Raw genomic sequence first — 6,554 nt, 5'->3', positions numbered from 1 at the left:
AGTGCGCATATCCGATTGACGAGAGTTTCTACCTGTGAAGCGGACGCGTTCATAGACTCATCGTCGCCCATGACCAAAGTCTCATAGCTCCTTAGGGAGAGTTTGAAGATTGGCTTGCTTGATGGGGGTCTTCCCTTCAAACATGATCTTCAAAGTATCCCAGGCCTCCTTCGCCGTTCCTTTGGCGATCAGGTGTTGGAGGAAATCCATCGGCATCATCGAGTAAATCGCATACGCCGCCTGCCGATCCTTCCGGCGCTTGGCTCCCTCCTTCTTAAATACGTCGCCTCTTAGATCAACTGCGTTTCATAGCTTGCTGGCCCCCATGATGGCCTTTCATGGAACCACACCGTGATTGATTCCTTTCCATAAAAACATTACTAAATTTGGCAGATGAAAACTGAATTAAATAGATCGGCTGGCTAAAAAACAGTTTAAATAAATTGGTGTGATAGAAAATATCGGTCGGGGATGTTTAACCGGAATGGAGGCAATGCTACCAATTCACCATGGCATATAGGTCTATGCCGATTCTAGCAGTATGCCGAATATAAACCAACCTACTGGTCAAAGAAAAAAAAGAAACCAAAAGACGAAACATAGAAAACAATGAAAAATAAAACGCGCGCGCGCATCAAATTGGTCAGCCAACTTTGATTATAGTTGATATTTTGTTAATATTTGATTTGATTGGGTATGAGTAGTGGAAGGTAAGGAAATATTGGAGTTAGTTAAAAAAATTAAGATTAGATTTGAATGAGCTAATGCATGAAGTTAATGGATGCGTCAAATGGGCCCGCTAAAATTGATTGCGTTTGAGCAAAATGTCATCCGTAAGATGCTCGTGGGCGTAATATAAAGTTTGTCGAGTGGTTGGTGGGAGTGAGGCGGGATTACCGACTCCTCCTTTAGGAGTTGAGATAGACACTTAACTAAATTTTTTGACAATTAAATATACGCCTAACTAATTTTGTACTTACCCCCAAAAAAATCTAATTTGTACGTACGCATCTTCAACTGCCCATAAAGGTACTCAAGAAAAAAGACTGGCCGTAGACGTTTATTTCCAATAGTCGGTCTGTTTTCTTTGACGTACTTAGAAAGAAAAAACTCCTAATAGTCATGTCAACAATGGAACGTGTAACGTCTTGTTAGTTTTTTATAGCTTACTACGTATGCCATATGATTCGTGTAACGTCTTGTTATGAGTCGTTTTTCTCTCCGATGCTCGCGACTAAAACCTAGCCGCCGCCAGGAGAATTCCTCCGCCGCCTTCCTCCGCCGGCTACCCTATGCCAACGACCTTGGTCGTCAATGGTGTGGGGGGTCGTTCTCAATCTACGTGTGTGTGCCGTGTAGCTTTAGGTTAGGCCCTAGTTGTTTATGTTTTTTGGTTCATTTATCTTCTTGGCTTCGGTGGCGGCGATGGTGGCGGTGAATAAAGAAGCTTCAGATCTTTACCCACCAAGGCAATCCATTTTATGGTTGGGGATGGATTTGGACACCAATTTGTTCAACCAAGGAAGATGTGGTGGCGACGGCATCCTCGTGGTGAATTTGTGACTTCAAACTCCGCCATCGCAACGACGCTCACTCCAGCGTTGGAGCGGAGGAGCGGAGGTTGGGAGGTATTCAGGGAGCGGATGCAGATTGTGGTATGCATCGACGATATCTCGAAGATGATGGATCGTGTGTTGGGTTCATGGTTCGTGTCTGGCAGAGATGGTCTTCTCCTCCGACGTCTTAGTCGTGTGAGGGTGCAAATCCGGAGTTCAATGATGAAAGGATCGATATAGTTGACTAGAGGGGGGGGGGTGAATAGGCAACTAACAATTTTTAGCTTTTCTTTACCAAATTAAACTTTGCATCAAAATAGGTTGTCTAGATATGCAACTAAGTGAGCAACCTATATGATGCAACGACAACAAGCACGCAAGTAAGTAAGAGAAACAACACAAGTAAACTAGCGAAAGTAAAGGAACAAGATAACCAAGAGTGGAGCCGGTGGAGACGAGGATGTGTTACCGAAGTTCCTTCCTTTTGAAGGGAAGTACGTCTCCGTTGGAGCGGTGTGGAGGCACAATGCTCCCCAAGAAGCCACTAGGGCCACCGTATTCTCCTCACGCCCTCACACAATGCGAGATGCCGTGATTCCACTATTGGTGCCCTTGAAGGCGGCGACCGAACCTTTACAAACAAGGTTGGGGCAATCTCCACAACTTAATTGGAGGCTCCCAACGACACCACAAAGCTTCACCACAATGGACTATGGCTTCGCGGTGACCTCAACCGTCTAGGGTGCTCAAACACCCAAGAGTAACAAGATCCGCTAGGGATAAGTGGGGGAATCAAATTTCTCTTGGTGGAAGTGTAGATCGTGGCCTTCTCAACCAATCCCGAGCAAATCAACAAGTTTGATTGGCTAGGGAGAGAGATCGGGCGAAAATGGAGCTTGGAGCAACAATGGAGCTTTTTGGGGAAGAGGTAAGTCAACTTTGGGGAAGAAGACCCCTTTATATAGTGGGGGGAACAAACCAACCGTTACCCCCCCTCTGCCCCGAAGAGAGCGGTAGTACCGCTGTGCCAGCGGTACTACCGCTTGCAACACTAAGCGGTACTACCGCCCAAAAGCGCGGTACTACCGCTTGGTCCACAGCGGTACTACCGCACAGGAGCGGTACTACGGCCCCCCACAGCCGCGGCCAGTACCGTAAAACCCGACACGAAAAATGAGCCCTCGAATCGAGGCGGTACTAGCACGAGACCAGAGCGGTACTACGGCTTGGGGCCACCAGCGGTACTCATGCTCTGGAGCGGTACTACCGCGCCCAGAGCGGTACTACCGCTTGTGGCACCCAAGCGGTACTACCGCTCCGTCCCGCGGTACCACCGCTGGGACCAGAGATAGCACACACACGGAGCTACTAGCGGTACTACTGCTCTGGGCGGTACTACCGCTCCGGAGCGGTACTACCGCTTGTACCACCCAAGCGGTACTACCGCTCTGGCCCGCGGTACTACCGCTGGGACCAGAGAGGGCACAAAGTAAGGAGAATCCAAGCCCATCAACGAAACGGAAAGGCTCGGAGGGAGGGGCAAAGGAAGTGTACGTGATGATTCCGCCCTAGCCTTTCCAAAGCGGACCCCCTCTTGATAGTACGGTTATCCCTATGAAACTAGTCCACCAAACTAATCCGAAAGGACTACACCGTCTTCGCTTTAAGTTCCGAGGGGAGGATATCGTCTCGTGCCCAAAAGAATGAATCTCTGAAAAACACTCAACGCACACGATTAGTCCGCAAAAGCATTGTCATCAATCACCAAGACACCTTAGGGATAAATATGCCCTTACAATCTCCCCCTTTTTGGTGGATTGATGACAATACGGGATTTGCACAACTGGGAAAAATCAAATGGCATAAGCAAACCCCAAGTCTCTAAAATATAGACGGGCTCCCCCTAGATGTGTGCCATCAAGATAGGTGCTTTGAGCTGCACGACACACATACTAGGATCAACACTCCCCCTGTATTTTAGAGACCAACAACCTAAGCGAGAAACAAGATAGCAGGATATATAACATAATTAAGCATATCACTCAAGAGATATCAAATGACTAGAGACAAAGATACAGATATAATAATGATAGGGTAGCATATGTCTCACACCATATGACGCGAACTAAAGTCTTACGGAACACAAAACCAAGCAAACGCAAGTTCCAAGCAAAACACAAGGTATCACATAACGAAAGCACAAAGGCAAAGACACACTCGCAGACGCAAATCCCTAAACTCTCTCCCCCTTTGGCATCGAGACACCAAAAGGGGCAAAGAGCTAACCTACGGCTCCAGGTGAGAGCATCAGGATTCTGCATGATCATCTGCACTGCCGTCCGCGCCCGGAAACTGCTCGGCATCGGAGTCGGTCCACGGACAGTGCTGCTGGATCCACTCCTCCTCCTCAGTAATCTGACCCTCTGAGCCGCTAGTGACTGTCGCACCCATCTGACGCATCAGTTCCTTGTGTCGTCCTCTTGCCTTCTTCTCAGCCACATGAGTCATGTACTGACCATGAGACTCCATGCAGAACAGCTTCTTCATCTTGTGTTTCAGCTTCTTTGCCCAAGAGGGCTCTGCTACAGAAGGCTCTGTCCCAGGTGGCACATACTCCTCATCATCATCCCCGGTCTCCATGGCAGCAGCAGAAGATGGAGCTCCAGATCTACCCCAGTTATCCTTCTTCCTCAGACGCTTGATCTCATGAGAGACCAACTCTCCAGTCTCCAGCTGCTCATCAGGATAGGTACGTCTCCAGGCCCTCTCAATAAGCAACATGATGAACGGACCATAGATTGGGCACTTGCGCTCAGAGACAGCCGCCAAAAGCTCAGACCACATGACATGAGAGATGTCCAGAGACTCGCCGGTGTTTACGTCCTTCTCACGCTGGCAGAAGAGAAGCATGTCCACAAGGTAAGAGTGCACCATGTCCAGATTCCCAATGCGAGGGAAGAGAGTCTCGCGGAAGATGCGGTGAAGGATGTCCAAATAGGTAGACAACTCATAGGTTTCCTTCCTGGTCTCAGGGTGGACCTTCCGAGTACAGTAGGGCCAGAGGGCTTGCTTGTGAGTGGAGGTGGTATTCTGGTGAGGACGAAAACCAACTGGAGTCTCAAGCCCTTGATCTTCCACCTCAAGCAGCCCCATGAAGGCCTGCCACTTGACAGCTAGCACCTTTCCATTTGTCATCCAAGTCAGAGTCCTGTCTGCGTCAGTCCCTAGGTGAACAGTGGCAAAGAACTGTGCCAGCAAATCTGCATCAAAGTCTTTGTTGAACTGCATGATCCTGAGAATGTTCAACTGAGAGCACATCTGTAGAGCATCACCAAAGTACTCAGGGTCCTTCTCCATGGCATCCGTGTTGATGGAATGAACATTGACATAGAGATTCTTCTTGGCTTTGATCACATCAAAGTATGTGGAATACTGAAACCGGTTCCAGAACGGGCGGTTGACAAGATTGGGTTCTTGTTCTTCCTCATAGGGGTTGCGCCTTCGCTTGTCCCAAAATTCCCTGCTAGACATCTCAGTCACTTTCCTGCCACTTGGCTTTGGTCGGCTGGAAATCTTCTTTGTGCGAGGAGGATTAGCACTTGAGGAAGCACCCCCTGCCGGCTGTGGAGCACTGGAAGAACCACCTGCAGGCTCAGATGAGCGGTACCGCTTCGACGTTGAACGCCCAGGGTTGACACGACGGACTTGCTGCTCAGGATGTTCATCACCTGGAACCAAACACACGGACACAAGAAACAACCAGTAGAAACGATCAAAACCAAATAAACACAACAAAGATGGATCAACATGTGGTAGGAAACAATGGAACTGGGCATCCAGCGGTAGTACCGTGCCTGCTCAGCGGTAGTACCGCTTATCCTCAGAAGCGGTAGTACCGCTCCTTGGAGCGGTAGTACCGCTCCAGCGGTAGTACCGCGCCATATGGGCGGTAGTACCGCTCGAGACGGGGCACGGCGGATCCCTACTGCCGTGGTCAGATCCGGCACTACCGGGGATGCCAAATTCAAAAATAAACCTATCAAACATCAATCCAAAGAGTCTAGTTGCCTTCTCCAACCTACTCAAGCCTAGATTTGGCCAAAAATCTAGAGATGCAACTACTATTGCCCCTAAAACGCAAGATCTGAAAACTAGACACGAAGAGAAGAGGAACGGGGGCAATACCGGCATCCATGGCAAGAGAACGAGGTGGGGATCGACTCCACCGAAGGAAATGGAGAGGAATGGTCCGGAGACGGAGGGCCGCCGGAGCCTTCCCGCGGCGAGGTGGCGCTGGAGAGAGGAAGAGGAACCAGGGGACGAAGCACATGGGTATGGGGTGGAGGAAACCACCCCTGCCCACGACTTAACCCCCTGGCCCCGCCCCTCAGCGGTAGTACCGTGGTGAGGGGCGGTAGTACCGCTTAGCCGAATAGGCGGTAGTACCGCCCTGTTGAGCGGTAGTACCGCGCCAGCGGTAGTACCGCTCCTTCACAACGGTAGTACCGCCCAGCGCGACACAAACTAGACTCTACACACATGGTGCAAAACGAAAGACGGGAAACAATGGCAAGAAGACCAACAAGAGCACTAGCAAGAGAACAAGAATCACACACCTCTATACGAGAGGGCGGTGGCCGAGGCCACCTATGTTTGAGTCACTTGGTATGGCACCGCGAAGAATTATCCTTGGGCCCATGACCAAAGCTCGTCTATGAAGCACTAGTACCATCAAAAATGGCTAATGTGGAAGAGTGAGATTAGTTTATGCATTGTGGGGGGAGGGAAAGTTCATTGAGAGAACAACACTCCCCCTACGTCCATGCCTACACCTAGACAAGAAAGCACAATGAATGTGAGGGGTGTGCAAAGGTTCAAACCACATTGCTCGAATCAATGATATTTAGCTCATGCCTTAACTCGCGAAATCTTGCTTCATCCAATGGCTTCGTGAAAATATCTGCAAGATTATCATGAGTGTTGACATAGTTGAGCTCG

Source organism: Triticum aestivum, chromosome 7D (genome assembly GCF_018294505.1).
Source record: "Triticum aestivum cultivar Chinese Spring chromosome 7D, IWGSC CS RefSeq v2.1, whole genome shotgun sequence".
NCBI lineage: Eukaryota > Viridiplantae > Streptophyta > Magnoliopsida > Poales > Poaceae > Triticum > Triticum aestivum.
This window is presented reverse-complemented; position numbering follows the sequence as displayed.